A 17,511-nucleotide genomic window follows, 5' to 3' on the forward strand; every position below is an offset into this window, starting at 1 on the left:
GTTATTGGGCAATTATTTAAGATTATTATTTCATTTCATATGAATTCGATACACGTGAAAATACTTGACATTTATTAAGCAAAGCAACAAAACAATAAGCGGCAGTATGTGAGAGATTCGTATGAGTAGGTTTCAATTGAATTTGTAATTGTTGTGAACGAACATAATTGACAATGAATTTATAAATAAATACATATATTTATAAGAGAATTATTAATTCGAAAGACAGATGGCGAGTCAAATATGATTAGGATAAAATAAAACAGTATTTATGTTTCGAAAATAAAACCTTCTTAAATTCGCAATGCGAGATATATCGCTCCAGTATGGTAGACTATATACAAAAAAATGTCTATAATTCCATGGATTCTATTGGTTACCAAAAATAAACAATTCTTTTAAAAAATCCTCTTCTATAGGTCTCCGGAAAAAAGAGTAATGAAGAAAGCAGTTCTCTATTGGTTCCCGAAAAGTATCACTGCTCTATTGCGTCTCAAGAAATATTAAAAAACAGCTGTGTACCTCCAGTTTCTGAAAAAAAATCTGTAATTAAATGGACTCTGTTGATAAAACTCACTCGATCGATAAAACGGAACTCATCATCGATAAAGATTTCATATATACAGTATTTATTGGTTCCCGGTCACTATTTCTTGTACCCTCCACCATGATGATGACAATCAAAATATCTAAAATTAATGGGGCTTCTAGGAGAAAAAGTCATGTTATGATAGGACCTTGAACATACCGAAAAATACGTGAGAAAGAGATGAATGAAAATCTCTAAATATCGAATAGTGGGGCTATCCTTACATGGGGCTATGTGATCAATATTGATATCGCCACACTGTGGTACAGGGTATTATGCTATTGTGCATATGTTTGTAACAGACAAAATATAACGAGATAGACACATGGTTCCTTTTGAGAGTATGCACAGAATCATTCTGAGTCGATTTATGCACGGACCGCACGGACGGTCCGTTTGTCAGTCGGTGTTAAATTGTACAGGTCGCATTTATGATCCGAATTGGATGAAATTTGGCATACGTCACTTGTTCGGCCCAAGAACGAATCCTATTGAAATTGGGAGAAATCGGTTCCGATTTAGATATAGCTCCCATATATATTTTCATCCGATTTTATGTAAAAGGCGTACCGAAGTCCCTATATATCATTCGATTTGCACGAAATTTGGCATAGCGTACTAAATTGATTCTTGAATGATGTGTGTTAACTTTCCAGAAAATCGGTTCAGATTTAATTATAGCTCCCACATATATTTTCGTCCCATTTACTGTAAATGGTCACTATATTTTTTTTTCGATTTACACGAAATTGGGCATAGCGTCCTGAAATGAGTAGAAAATGTTGTGTTTTAAGTTTCATGAAACTCGGTTCAGATTTAGATATAGCTCCCACATATTTTTTTGTCCGATTTTATGTTAATGGACCACCAAAGCCCCTATATTTATTACAATTTGCACGAAATATTACATAGCGTAGTGAAATAAGTATGAAATGGTGTAAGCTAAGATTCGTGAAAATCGGTTCAGATTTAGATTAGCTCCCATATAGCTCGTTAAATTTAGGGCAAATGGTGTACCAAAGTCTCTATATTTCTGTCGCTTTACACGAAATTAGGCATAGCATACTGAATTGAGTCTAAATTAATGATGTGTGCTAAGTGTCGTGAAAATCGATGCAGATTTAGATATAGGTCCCATACATGTTTTCGTCCGATTTACTGTAAATGGTCCCTATATTTCTTTAGATTTATACGAATTTTAGCATAGTGTGCCAATTTGCGTGAAAATCGGTTCATATCTAGATATAGCTCCCACATATATTTTCGTCCGATTTAAGGCAAAGTCAAAGCCAAAGTCCCTAAATATCTTTTGATTTGCACGAAATTTGGCATAGAGTACCGAATGAAGTCTACAATGATGTGTGCTAAGTTTCGTGAATATCGGTTCAATTTCATGTCAATGTTCTTTCGAAAAGGCGACTTCTGTTAGGAGACTATGTCGAATGTACCCAAAGTGGTGAAGGGTATCATATAGTCGGCCCAGTCCGACTTTACTACTTTCCTTACTGGTTTTTAGTGTGGAGATGTGGCGATGCCGTTATGAGAACGCAAATACCAAATCACACCCAATTCATTTGAAAAAAGTAGGGGTTATCTGGGGCCGTTAAAACAGCCATGACTTTCTTTTATGGGGGCTATTCGCAACATGGACCTATGTCGAAATATTTTTCACAAAAATATTTCTCAAACTCCAAGAACCCGGAATTGCTCTTAAAAACGAAATAGAACTTTATATGCGGGCTAAATAAAACTTTAATCTGTATCGAAGCCGGAATGTGAATTTCCGACACTTCAGTGAAGAAATAGCAAAAAAAATCGCAACTTCCTTATGAGAGCTGCAAAACCTGGATATATATTGGAAAAAATCTGCAAACAAAATTATTCACCCTCCAATAACCTGGAATAGCAAATAACAGCTACCTGAATCGAAAAAAGCAGCTAAAATTTCCAAAATAGAAAAAAAATGGTTGGGTCCTCTTTGAAGGTTTTGCACAAACATGAAAGTAGGATATGGGGTATCCGACGAATATATTAAGTTATTGAAGACGAAATGACAAATTTAACCATAGGGTGAAGGTAGGGACGTAAGAAGGGTGGCGGCACGGGGGACCCTACAAAAAATATACAATTGGTCCATGTTTCGTGGTAGCCCCCATATATCAGGTATCAACTCATTTTCGTTATTTAAAATCCAGGTGAGACGCATAGATGGGTCAAATAGACCATCGTCGGTATCCGAGGCTGAGGTCGGAAACGATTATCGGGAGAATGGAGGTGACAGCATTGACCGGATGCTGCCCTTGGAAGTTAGATTAATTTTTGTGGAAATAGCGGGTTGCAGTTATTCGTTAGGTTTTATAGCACTTACTTTAAGTGATTTTCCAAACTTACTTTTCTGCAAACTTATCAGGTGGTAAACGAAACTAACCGTGAGCTATCATTTGGTCTCCGTGGCACTATAAGTCATTCTTCAAGGTCATTCAAACGTGGACGTAGGCTTCAAAGTAGCTACTCTACCCACCTGATGAGTTTAATGTCAGGAATCTGCAGCTATGATTTAATAGTTTGTTGAGACGATCGCTGTTCGTCATGGAATGTCAGAGCGTTCTATATGGGTGCACGTTTGCCGTCAAGTAAAGCATTTAAGGGAACCCCCCCATTCTCGATTTTTTATTTTTAAGATTTTAAATGAGGTGGTAAATGAATACCAATGCTTGTTAAGGTTTGTAACTTGGCACATATGTATTTGAAGATTTAAAAAGGAAGAAAAATAATTTACCAAAATTTTTTGTTGTTGTTTTGTTGTTGTTTTTTGGGTTCAAAGAAAAGTCCTTATTTTCGATGGCGGGCATGATAACTCCTCACTGGAACATCGGAATCCGAAAATTCCAACTGTGTTAGAAAGAGGACATGTCTGGCTCTCGTATGAACTAGGATTATTGACTACGCACAACAATTAACAAAATGGCGGAACTTTAAAAAATTTTTTATGGAAAATCGCCTATTTTTTACCACAAACTAAGTTAAAAAATAAGGAAGATCTTCACCGATTGGCTTTATCCTAGTTCATACGAGAGCTACACACTCCCAGAGAAACGTGTCAAAATTTGAAACCGATTGGATTACTAGTTTTTGAGTTATCGTGCCCGCCATTCGTTTTGAGAAAAACGCGTTTAAAGTTTGAGAAGCCCTTTAACCGTCACTTGATGCTGACACAATAAATCGGCTATATCTTCAAGAGTTCTTGAGATTTTCACTTGAAATTTTGTAGGGACATTCTTTAATTAGTGCAGATTCGAATTAAATCAACAAAAATTTTGACCCCGAGAATGGGGGGGGTCCCCTTAAGTTCGCTAAAGTGAGTCGATGACACATCGTTCTGATTTCCCATGTACTCGTGTTCATTAAATCTTTTTTAGGATAAATTTGAGTCATAATCAACATCATAACTCTATTCATCCTCTTTGTAGGGTTCTTAAGTAAACTCGGGTTCTAAGTAAACTGCGGTAAACTGGTCCCAGTAAATATTTCTCTAAATCCTGGCTAGTCCAGTTGACATTGATCGAATTTATCACTTTCGGTACCCCGAACCGAATAAAAATTCGCTCTCCAAATGACTTGATTACAGCACTGGAAATTCTTGTTCGTAGAGACAATAGAATAACCCACTTGGGAACACGATCGATGAAAATCAAAACCCTGTGTTGTTTTGGTAAGAGTCAAATGAAGTCTGCAATATATGTCATCAATCCGATCCAATGGTAACGATCCCTAACGTTGATCGTCATTTCCCTAATTCTAAATCAGGTTTCTACGCATAGTTTTAGATGGCTGTCTTTAAGTCGATATGATTTCAAATGTCGATAAAGCTTATTTTCCAGAGAATTTCTTTGGCGTTCGGTGAAATGCGGAACGCATCCATAAGCACACCTCTGTTGAAGGATTTCACGGACTGTCTAGGTAATGCATCCGTGATAACATTGAGTTTGTCTTGCGACATTGAACTTCGTAATCTGGTCTGATGTGTGGACGCTTCTCCCTTGCTAGACATTAACTTTTCGTAACCGAATAGTTTTTTCTCCGAGTCGTTTAGGGTACGGCTAGAATAGTCAATGAGGAGCTCACCTTCGCCAAAGTCATGGGTAGCATCATTGAAGTTAGACGGCCCGGACAAGAACAAGATAAATATTCTTTAAAGGTCCATGCCTTGTGTTGGTAACTTAAAAAATATTCTTTAGAAATCCTCGCCTTTTGTCCGTCCCTTAAAAACTATTCCTTAAAAATCGACGCCTTATGTTGGTCCCATAGAAAATATTCTTTAAAAATCATTGCCTTGTGTTGGTCCTCTAAAAAACATTTTTTTTTTAATCCACGCCTTGTGTTGGTCCCTGAAAAATATTTTTTGAAAATCCACACCTTGTACTGGTCCCTTAAAAAAATATTCTTAAAAAATACATGCCTTGTGTTCTCTGAAAAAAAAATATTCATTAAGTTATTAACACCAACGAGATTCAATTAGGAGTTAAATACAAATTATAAACAAGTGAAAAAGCTTTAAGTTCAGCCGGGCCGAACTTTGAATACCCTCCAGCATAGAAATACTAACAAATTTTTGAAATGAAAATATGGGGAACATACATATAATCACAATTCTACCAATCGATAGTCGTAAACCAAATAGAAATTTCAGCAATTTCAATGGGGGCTATCCGTAAAAATGGACCTATAATTATAATTTTTAGTGTGGACATTTGCTACCCTATAAGAACTCAAAATATCGAAAAATGGGGGTACGCTTATATGGAAGCTATGCCTAAACGTGGACCGATATATCCCATCTTCGAACTTGACCTGCCTGCAGACTAAAGAAAACAAAACTAATATACCCTCCATACTATGGTGATGGGTATAAGAACACTAAATTCAATTAATTTACAAGCCATAATAAAACAATAAATTTATATTGATGCAACAATGTATAACAATTATTTTTGTTGTTGTAACCTAACATTTTACAAAATCTTCTATTGATTGTACAATCGATATAAAATGTTACAATTAATAAAAATTAACAAAAAATCTAAAAAAAATTTTTGATGATATAGAAATCATAAAAGAGAAATTCTCCAACCCCTTTTCAAAAAAAAAAAATCATGAACATGGTACTGACGCCAGCGTATTAAACGTCACTCATTATTTGTCATTCACACACTGTTTTTGTTGTTCTTCATCATGTTAAATTAACAAAACACCATTCATTTTGAAATAGCCCGCATTGTAACGAATAAATAAATGACATATCTTTTCATTTTCAATTTTTTTTTACATTTTTGCAATTCAACCGCTATCATTTTGATTAAGACTCTCATAATAGTCCAACATCAAGCAGGAACAACAACAACAACAGCAACAATAACAATTGATACAATAAATAAAACGTTGGAAAAAATCTGAAATCACAACAAAACGATCACTTTTAATAAAATTTGATATTGTCCATACGACAAGCAGAGGAACGTCTGAATGGGCAGTAAGGCGGACAGACTCACATGCCAGAGTGTCATAAAAACGAAAGAAGTAAATGTGACATTTTGGGCCGAGCAAAGTCGACCGTGTAATACACTTCATGCACTACCATAGGCGTGGATTTTTAAACTATTTTTTTAAGCACTACCATAGGCGTGGATTTAAAAAAAAAATTTTTTCAAGCACTGCCAAAGGCGTGGATTTTTAAAATAATTTTTTTCAAGCACTGCCATAGGCGTGGATTTTTAAAATATTTTTTTTTTCAAGCACTACCATAGGCGTGGATTTTTAAAATATTTTTTTTTCAAGCACTACCATAGGCGTGGATTTTAAAAATATTTTTTCAAGCATTACCATAGGCGTGGATTTTAAAAATAATTTTTTTCAAGCACTACCATAGGCGCGGATTTTTAAAATAACTTTTTTCAAGCACTACCATAGGCGTGGATTTTTAAAATAAGTTTTTTCAAGCACTACTAAAGGGCGTGGATTTTTAAAATATTTTTTTCAAGCTCTTCCATAGGCGTGGATTTTTAAAATAATTTTTTTCAAGCTCTACCATAGGCGTGGATTTTTAAAATAATTCTTTTCAAGCACTACCATAGGCGTGGATTTTTAAAATAATTTTTTTTAAGCACTACCATAGGCGTGGATTTTTAAAATAATTTTTTTCAAGCTCTACCATAGGCGTGGATTTTTAAAATAATTTTTTTCAAGCACTACCATAGGCGTGGATTTTTAAAATAATTTTTTTCAAGCACTACCATAGGCGTGGATTTTTAAAATATTTTTTTTGAATCACTACCATAGGCGTGGATTTTTAAAATAATTTTTTTTCAAGCACTACCATAGGCGTGGATTTTTAAAATAATTTTTTTCAAGCACTACCATAGGCGTGGATTTATAAAATATTTTTTTCAAGCACTACCATAGGCGTGGATTTTTAAAATATTGTTTTTCAAGCACTACCATAGGCGTGGATTTTTAAAATAATTGTTTTCAAGCACTACCATAGGCGTGGATTTTTAAAATAATTTTTTTCAAGCACTACCATAGGCGTGGATTTTTAAAATAATTTTTTTCAAGCACTACCATAGGCGTGGATTTTTAAAATAATTTTTTTCAAGCACTACCATAGGCGTGGATTTTTAAAATATTTTTTTTCAAGCACTACCATAGGCGTGGATTTTTAAAATAATTTTTTTCAAGCACTACCATAGGCGTGGATTTTTAAAATAATTTTTTTCAAGCACTACCATAGGCGTGGATTTTTAAAATAATTTTTTCAAGCACTACCATAGGCGTGGATGTTTAAAATAATTTTTTTCAAGCACTGTGAATCCATGGGCGTAGATTGTAGGGTACACAAATGTCAAGCTGTGCACAAAAGCGCTCTCATTTCGCGCTGTCATTTCAATCGCTCGTTCGGTCGTCGTAGTCAACGTTGTCGTCGTTGTTGGTCTCTCATAAATAAATTAATTGTGACAATACACAATTGATTTGATTATTGCTGTACGTATATATATGAACACAAAATTATCACACAAACAACACGTTGGACAGACAGTCAGCCAAACTCTTGTGTATAACAACAACAATTACAAGAATAATGTACAACAATACATATTCATACATACAGATATTAAATGTATAAACATTAAGCAATTTGTACAACTGATATATTCAACAACAGCAGTAACAACAACAACAACACCAGTAATAATAAAAATTTTTGTTGTGATTTTCCAATTGAAAATTGTCAAATCTATCTATCCATCTGTCGTCCATGGCCAGAACCAGCACTTCAGTATGTCATCAATGTCGGCGTTGATGACAATGGCCAGATTTTTAATTTTTTGTGATGACTGACATACAGTCGTGGTTGTCCCTCATAAACATTGTCATTTCTTGTTAATTTGCTGCTGTTGTTGTTGTTTTTCTTTATTATTTCATGACAATGATGTTGGTAAGTGATCGAGATGATGGTTTGGTTGGCTTTTGATATGACAATCATGAGAATGATAATGGCGACATAGATGAAGATGATGTTGTCTTTGATATCTTTAAATTGTTGATTGATTCAAGTGTTTTCTTTAGTTCTCAATTTGTTGTAATTCGTTTGTTTTCACATGTGAATCTTTTTCAGCGTTCACATATTCTTCAATTAAGGTATAAATTAAAATTTTTGTTTTCTATAAATTGGGAAGAAAATATTTTCATATAGGGGAAATAGTTAAAAAATAAGAAATAAATATGGTATTGTAGTGGTAGAAGGTCAAGGAATACAATAAAAAAACGGCTAAAAATTTAAATATGAAATGATTTTTGATTTTAGGTCTAGAATGATGTGTGTTAAGTTTCCTGAAAATCGTTTCAAATTTAGATATAACTCCCATACATATTTTTGTCCCATTTAATGTAAATGGTGTACCAAAGTCCCTATAAATCTCTACAAACTGAAAATTGAGGGTACCGTTATATGGGGGCAACCAGAAAAAATTGACCTATATTCATAATTTTTTGTGGAGTGATTTGGAACCTATTTAGAACTCAAAGTACTAAATTACAGCCAATTCGGTGGAAAAATACGACCAAAAACCCCCAAAGTACTGAAATTTAGGAGGTACAGTTATATGGGGGCTACTAGAAAAAGTGGACCTATATTTATAATTTTTTGTTGCGACATTTAGTACCCAATAAGAAACCAATGTATTAAATTGCAGCAAATTCGGTTGAAAAATGCGCTCAAGAACCCCAAAATGCCGAAAATTGGGGGGTACCTTTATATGGGGGATATCCGAAAAAATTGACCAATATTTATAATTTATTGTGGAGAGATTTTGGTGCCTATTAAGAACCCAATGTATTAAATTGCAGCAAATTCGGTTGAAAAACGCGCTCAATGTATTAAATTGCAAAATACCGAAATATGGGGGCTATCCGAAAAAATTAACCGCTATTCATAATTTTTGTGGAGAAATTTGGTACTTATTAAGAAACCGAAATACTAAATTACAGCCAATTCGGTGGAAAAATACGATCAAAACCCCCAAAATACTGAAGATTTGGAGGTACCGTTATATGGGGGCTACCAGAAAAAGTGGACCTGTATTTATAATTTTTTGTGGGGACATTTAGTACCCAATAAGAACCCAATGTACCAAATTTCAGCGTATTCCTTTAAAAAAAACTCGCCCCAGAATCCCAAAATATCGAAAATTGGGGGGTACTGTTATATGGGAGCTATGCCTAAACTTGGACCGATATATCCCATCTTCGAACTTGACCTGCCTGAAGACAAAGACAACCCTAAGCAAATTTTCAGCACCCTGGCTCAATTCCTTCAGAAGATAGCGTGATTACAACACACGGACGGACATGGCTAGATCGTCTTAGAACTTTACCCTGATCAAGAATATTTATACTTTATAGGGTCGGAAATGAATATTTCGATGAGTTACAAACGGAATGACAAAATTAATATACCCTCCATACTATGGTGGAGGGTATAAAAAATGGGTTGAGGCGTCGGGTTAGTTTCCCACTCTGTGTTAAGTTTCGTGAAAATCGGTCCAGATTTAGATATAGCTCCCATATATATTTTCGTCCGATTTAATGTAAATGGTGTACCAAAGACCCTATATATCTTTCGATTTGCACGAAACTTGGCACAGCGTACTGAATTAGGTCTGGAATGATGTGTGCCAAGTTTCGTAAAAAACGGTTCAGATTTAGATATAGATCCCATATATCTTTTCCTTCGCTTTTATATAAAGTGTGCACTAAAGGCCCAAAGTTTGTACGATGGACATATAATTTTGTTGAAATCGATTCAGATTTAGATATAGCTACCATTTGTACGTTCGTTGGAGTTAAGATAAATGTTCCGCCGGTTGGCGCGAAACGTATCAATGGTCCTGTTGAATACACCCAATGAGGTGAAGGGTATAATAAAGTCGGCCCTGTCCGACTTTACTACTTTCCTTACTGGTTCACTCAATAGTCTGGGGCAATTTGACACGCTAAATATTGACCGATATCCACCAAAACAATCATGCATATTCCTTGATCAGATTCCCTTCCTGGTGTAAAATTTCTCTAGAGCGACCAGAAAAACAGACAAAAATAAAGTTTTTAGCCCATATCAATATTAACGGATCTTTACCAAAAACAATAGGGGGCTTCATTGGCCAGAACCCATCCTACTCAGCTAGTCGAGTTTTGACAATCGTTACACTTAAATGTCCTGTGTAGGATACAATAATGCAAAAATTTAGGACTTCAGTTTCGTAAGTATCGTTTGATCTCAAGAAATAACTCGAAAAATGTTTCCAGATAACCGGGGAGTGACCATCATCGACTAGTCGCTACTCGGTCGTCATTTAAAGCTCATTTTCTTTACGAACGAGGTTGGCCATTTACTGCTTGGTAGCATTACCCTATCTGAGGTTGTCAAGCTTATAAACTGCGGGAATAAGAAGCTTGATTAATTTTTTTTATTAAGGTTGAAAACTACCTTTAGTCCCTATGGGAGAGTCTTCTAGCGAAGCAGAACACTCGTCTTCTGATGGTTAGGAGACGCAAGAACACCTTCACAAAACATGGTGAACTGGCCGAAAAAGTAAGAGTCTAGTTTCGGTTACGTTTATCAAATTACAACTTCTACGTAATCTTAAAAATTAGGTTGGGGAAAATATCGATAAAATCGGAGAAATGATCGAGGTTGACCGGCATGTTAGCAGTCGTAACATTGCCACAGTAATTAACAGAAAAAAACCAGCAAGGAAAGTAGTAAAGTCGGGCTGGGCCGACTATATGATACCCTTCACCACTTTGGGTATATTGTACATATGTATCTTAACAACTGCATGACTATGTTCCCTCTTTCTCCAACCGATCCTAACTTTAATTTCATTCGAGCAGATTTAGAGCCGCCTGCGCAACATGGGGAAAATTTATTGAAAACGATTTATATATTGATACATGCTATTGGGTACGCGGCGTTGCTTAAAATATATTTTATATGTGGGATCTATATCTAAATCTGAACCGATTTTCACGAAAATTAACACCAAACAGCCAAATTTTGTGCAAATCGAAGCATATAAAGGGACTTTGGTGCATCATTTACCTAAAATAGGGCGAAAATATATGTGGGAGCTATATCTAAATCTGAACCGATTTTCACAAAATTTAATACACATGGTTCTAGACTCAATTCAGTACGCTATGCCAAATTTCGTGCAAATCGAAGTATATATAGGGACTTTGGTACACCATTTACCTTAAATCGGACGAAAATATATATGAGAGCTATATCCAAATCTGAACCGATTTTCAGGAAACTTGACACATATCATTCTAGACCTAATTCATTACGCTGTGCCAAATTTCGTACAAATCTAAAGATATATAGGGACTTTTGTACACCATATACCTTAAATCGGACGAAAATATATATGAGAGCTATATCCAAATCTGAACCGATTTTCAGGAAACTTGACACATATCATTCTAGGCCTAATTCATTACGCTGCGCCAAATTTCGTACAAATCGAAAGATATATAGGGACTTTTGTACACCATATACCTTAAATCGGACGAAAATATATATGGGAGCTATATCCAAATCTGAACCGATTTTCACGAAACTTGGCACACATCATTCTAGACCTAATTCGTTACGCTGTACCAAATTTCGTGCAAATCGAAAGATATATAGGGACCGTTTATATTAAATCGGGCGAAAATATATATGGGAGCTATATCTAACTCTGAACCGAATTTTCCCTATTTCAATAGGGTTCGTCCTTGGGCCAAATAAGTGACCTATGCCAAATTTCATCCAATTCGGGTCATAAATGCGACCTGTACTTTGTTTACAATTTAACATCGACAGGCAGACGGACGGACATGCATAAATCGACTCAGAAAGTGATTCTATGCATATTCTCAAAAGGAACCATGTGTCTATCTCGTTTCCTTTTGCCTGTTACAAACATATGCACAATTACATAATACCCTGTACCACAGAGTGGTGAAGGGTATAAAAAGGATGGATCGAATTTCCGTCTGCGAAGTCTTGGCCAAATGGATCTCATAGGATAACCCTGGGCGAAAACGATCGTGGTCAAAAAGCGGTGAAGCTCCTCAAATGTTGGCCAATTCAGGACTACCGGCCAGGAAGGTTTTGCAATGCATTTGGTGGGACTGGAAGGGGATTATTTATTATTAGTTGTTTTTTCCATAAAGCCAAACGATAAATTCTGATCTCTTTTTTCAACAACCGGACCTTTTAAAGATAGCAATTGACCAGGAACGGCCAACAGGAGAGGTATCGTGTTCCATCAGCGTTGCCCTGGCCACACACATCTACAGTGACTCGACAAAAATTTCGGGAACTTGGTTGGGAAGTTTTAACGCATCCGTCTTGCATTGCAAAACTTCTTTAATGATAAACCAGTGAGCGGAGCAGTATAGTCGGACGGGGCCGACCATACGATACCCTACACAACTACCACGAACTCTAACTTTCTGAGGATGTTTATTCCGAGTCTGAGTAATATTTCGTGATATTTGCCCCCTATTGTCCGATTAGAGGTCAACAACACCTCTTCCTTACTTTTTCGAATATTCAGTACAGTCCTTCTAATTACTTGTCCAGATTATCTTCACGGTGGGTTGTGTTGTGATTTTCGGATTATACTCTACAACAAAAAATTATGTTTTCGGTCCATTTCATCCCAAAATTTTAATCTGATCATCACCGAAAATTGTAGGCGTTGTTCTTGACCATAACTGGAACTTCATGAAAAATTTCAAAGCCATCAGAGCTATATTTCTCCCTCTAATGTGGTAATGGGTTACTAAATAATATCTAAATACGTAAGCACCTGTAAATATTTGACTGTAACTCCCACATCTGAGGAGATACATCACTATATTTGGTATCAATTTAAAGGCCAACCACTCCTCTTGGATATGCTATCAACTCCTGGGGTCTACATCCTCCAGGAGTAAATATATATGCCAAAGAGTACAAATTTTGTCATTTTTCACACAAAAGTCAGGGTCCATTTGACCCGTAAATATTGACCGATCTTTGTCAAAACATGCATGCTTATTCTCTGGCCCGATCCCCTTCTCCATGCAAAAATTCGCTGTGTTTGGGCCATAATTGCGGCCTCTGGAGCGACCAGAAAAACCGACAAAAATTTAGTATTTGGTCCATTCCATCCCCTAAATATTAACCGATCTTTTCCAAAAACAATAGGGGTCTTCATTGGCCAGAACCCATCCTACATGCAAAATTTCGTGAAGATTGGTGCATAACTGTGGCCTGTATCGTGTTTACAAATTATAATTGACAGACAAATAATAATAGATCGACTCAACTAGTGGAGATTTGACGATCGGTATACTTAATGGTAGGTCTAGAACCAATATTTTCCGGCGTTACAAACATTTGGGGCTGCACAAAGCTATAATACCCTGACAACATAGTTGTGTAGGGTATAAAAATTGGTATCTAGGATGGATTATGAAAATCAACTACTAGAGTTTTGATTCCCAATATAAAACAGGACTTCTATGAGAGTCATTATGAAGTTACCTTTAATATTACAACAAATCATACAAACAAATATGTAAATAATGGATTTCTGTTTCCCCAACTTAATATTTGTCATGTCTGATTTGAATATACCCTGATTTGAATATACACTGAAGAAATAGAGAATTAGACCCGCTAAATAATAGTACATCTTGAGGAGTTGTTTACCTGATAGCAATTATAGTGATATATCATTTGGATGTGGGGGTTATACTTAGATATTTAAGGTGTCTATATATTCTGATGTTATTTAGTAATCCATTACCACACTAGAGGGCGCTGATCGCATTGAAGTTTTCCATTAAGTTCCAAGGACGATGCCTATAATTTTCGGTCATGATTAAATTATCATTTTGGGATGAAAATGTTTTTGTGTGGTTTTCAAGTCGCTCTATAGGCCACAATAATAAACCAAATATAAGAAAGATGAGCTGTTGACCTCTAATCGACAAAGAGGTTGAAAATATCGCGGAATATTGCCCATGCTCGGAATAAATTTTGGCAGAAAGTTAGAGTTATGTGCTAGTGGAGTATGGTAACATGGGGTCGGTCCGTCCGACTATACTGCTCCACTCGATGGTGTCGGTGTCATTTGATTCGATCTTGCTGCAAAAGTAGCTACCCCTGGTGATACCACAGGGATGTCATTGTGCACTATTTAGATGAAAGATGAACCAAGAATAGCCTGGTCTTTGCCATACTAAATTCAGTCAGAGCCGTTGCTTGTTTCCTATCATCCTCTACGTCACCTAGTTTCTAGTTTAGATATTTTTGAGCCTAATGACCCTTGAGAGTTATGACAAGCCTCTAAAAATTCCACACCCACTTCAACGGTAATATTCATCTGTGTAAACACCCTTTATAACTACCATATCATCGGCTATATAATCTTATCGTGACAAAACACGTTTCATTCTAGTCTATTCCAAATTCCGACAACTTTGATAGTTGTTGAACAATAAAAATCCCCCATCAAATTTAACCTAGCCATTTAGGCACCTGTCTGTTTTGTTTCGAGATATATTTGACACAAGTATGTCAAGATTCCTTTACCCTTATCTTTAAGATGTTTAATATTTCGTTTTTAAGTTCTACTTGAAAAAATCATCAAAAAACGAAATATGTATATAATCTCAATCTTAAGAGCCATATTGTCATATCAATTTTTTTTTAGATTTAAGCTGACGCATTTGTTGGCAAGAGCAATAAAATAAAATTCGATACCAAACAATCTTCAATTGAAATGCCATTCAAAAGTGAATTGGAGCTGTCATGTGGTAGAAAAAAATCAAACACTTGCTAAAAGTTTTCAATTTGCAAATCGCGATTTCAATTTTTTTTTCGGTTTCTCGATCATTTTGACCATATTGTGTTTGTGGACTTCGGTGTAAGGGGGTAGGGGTAACTAAGTACTCTCAAGAGCAAGAGACGGGCAGACAAACAGACACACGGACAGATCAATTGTTTGTGATAACGTGACTTGTCAGTCATTTAGTCGGACATCCGAATGATGTGATGGTTGCTTGGTTGGTTGGTGTTGCTGTTTGCTCAAGTAGTTTCTTGACACTTTGAGTATTTTGTCGGTATGTATGTCCATCGATCTGATCTCCCTTTGACAGTAACATCAGCAGCTGCAGCACCATCATCAGCCGCAGCACCAATACCTCCACAAGCGGCACAAGCTTCAGAATTTAGTTCAAACCTTTTTTTGCTATCTGTTCCGATGAAATGAAAATGAAAAAAGTATTTAATTTGATTGATTGTAAAGTGTCATAAAGAACACTTAGCATTAAGTGCTGACAAAAGCAGACCGCCTCAAACTGATTGCAAAATTGAAATGCTTATCTGTTAGTGGGGTTTATTTTTTGTTTTCATTTCATTTAATATTTTTGAATGGCATGAGCAACATTTTGACGAATAATGGAGAACTAATGTCTGCCGTAAGCCTCTATAAATAGCCGTGTGTTATTTGATTTTGATGAACTATGATACTACAATGGGGTTCTGTTGCTAATCACTTCAGAAAATATATAAGACACTTATCGTCGTGGAATATTTGTGTAATTTGTTTTTAATTAATTTTTTTCAATGGGATAATTTCGAATTATTTCTCGATATTTAGTCATATATTTCATTGATAAGATTTTTTTTTCGCATTGATAGAAATATCTTGCAGTTTTCCAGGACCACCGCAGAACATCCGAATGGAAAATCTTCATATATATAATAGTTTTTCTCCACACATTTTGTGTATATGACCGATCAAAATCCCGACAAGATATAACCACTTCGATTTTAAAATGCGGCTAAAGCCTTAAAAGCGCGGAAAAGGGCATACTAAAACATTGACCTATACTGATTATTGTCTGTAGAGAATTTTATCACACTCCCAGAACCCCGGATGCCAATTTAATGGAAAATGCGTCAAAGTCCGACATGATAACAAGAATTGGACTGATCCTTCATATGGGGGTTATGTCAAAACATTGAACTAAATTTATATTTGTTTAGCAAAAATTTGTTACACCATCCAATAGCCGGAAATAAATCAGCATATATATCGGGGTTTTGTAAACGAGGGCGCGTCCCCTGATGGCGGATAGAGCGAAGGTTGATGATTATCCATATGAATAAAAGATTAAAGTGATTGACTGACTTAAGTTTCATCAACGCCCAAACGAATCGGCTGAAGCTAGAATCTTGAAATTTGGGTTATGACCAATCTTAGTGTAAGGTTGGGTTTCTGGAAATTCGTCCTAGAACGGTACGAAAAGTACTAAATATGGTACCATTTGCATTTGGCGAACCTGTCACTGATAGAGTGTTTAAACCAGTAAGGAAAGTAGCAAAGTCGGACTGGGCCGACTATATGATACCCTTCACCACCTTGGGTATACTCTACATATGTATCAGAAAAGACGTCGCTGCACTGTTCAAAATTTTATCTCAATGAGACACCCATTGATTATTTGGTGTACAATTAACATAAATAAGTCGAAATGTTATATAGAAACTATCGATTTCAAGCAAACCTGCCAGCGATTAGTTTAAATTAACTTCAGTACGTTGTGTCAATCGGCCAAGCTATGGATCATTAGTGCACAATTTACTTAAAACCGGACGAAAATATATCATTCTAGACCTAATTTAGTACGCTATGCCAAAATTCGTGCAAATCAAATGATTTTCAGGGACTTTGGCGCACCATTTACCTTAAATCGGACGAAACTATATATGGGAGCTATAGCTAAATCTGAAGCGATTTTCTCTAAACTTGACACAAATCATTCTGGACCCAATTCAGTAGGTTGTACCAAATTTCGTGCAAATCGAAAGATATATAGGGACTTTGTTACACCATTTACCTAAAATCTTGCGATACTATATATGGGAGCTATATCTAAATCTAAACCGATTTCCACGAAACTTAGCACACATGATTCTAGACATAATTCAGTAGGCTATACCAAATTTCGTGCAAATCGAAAGATATATAGGGACTTTGGTACACAAGTTACTTTAAATCGGACGAAAATATATAGGGGAGCTATATCTAAATCTGGACCGATTTTTCTCAATTTCAATAGGATTCGTCCTTGGGCCAAATAAGTGAGCTGTGCCAAATTTCATCCAAATCGGATCATAAATGCCACCTGTACTTTGCTTACATTTTAACATCAACAGACGGACGGACGGACATGCATAAATCGACTCAGAAATTGATTCTATGCATATTCTTAAAAGGAACCATGTGTCTATCTCGATTCCTTTTGCCTGTTACAAA

This window comes from Musca vetustissima, unplaced genomic scaffold (assembly GCF_032173495.1).
Source record: "Musca vetustissima isolate MV318-11 ecotype Yass unplaced genomic scaffold, APGP_CSIRO_Mvet_v1 utg8356, whole genome shotgun sequence".
NCBI classification, from domain to species: Eukaryota; Metazoa; Arthropoda; class Insecta; order Diptera; family Muscidae; genus Musca; species Musca vetustissima.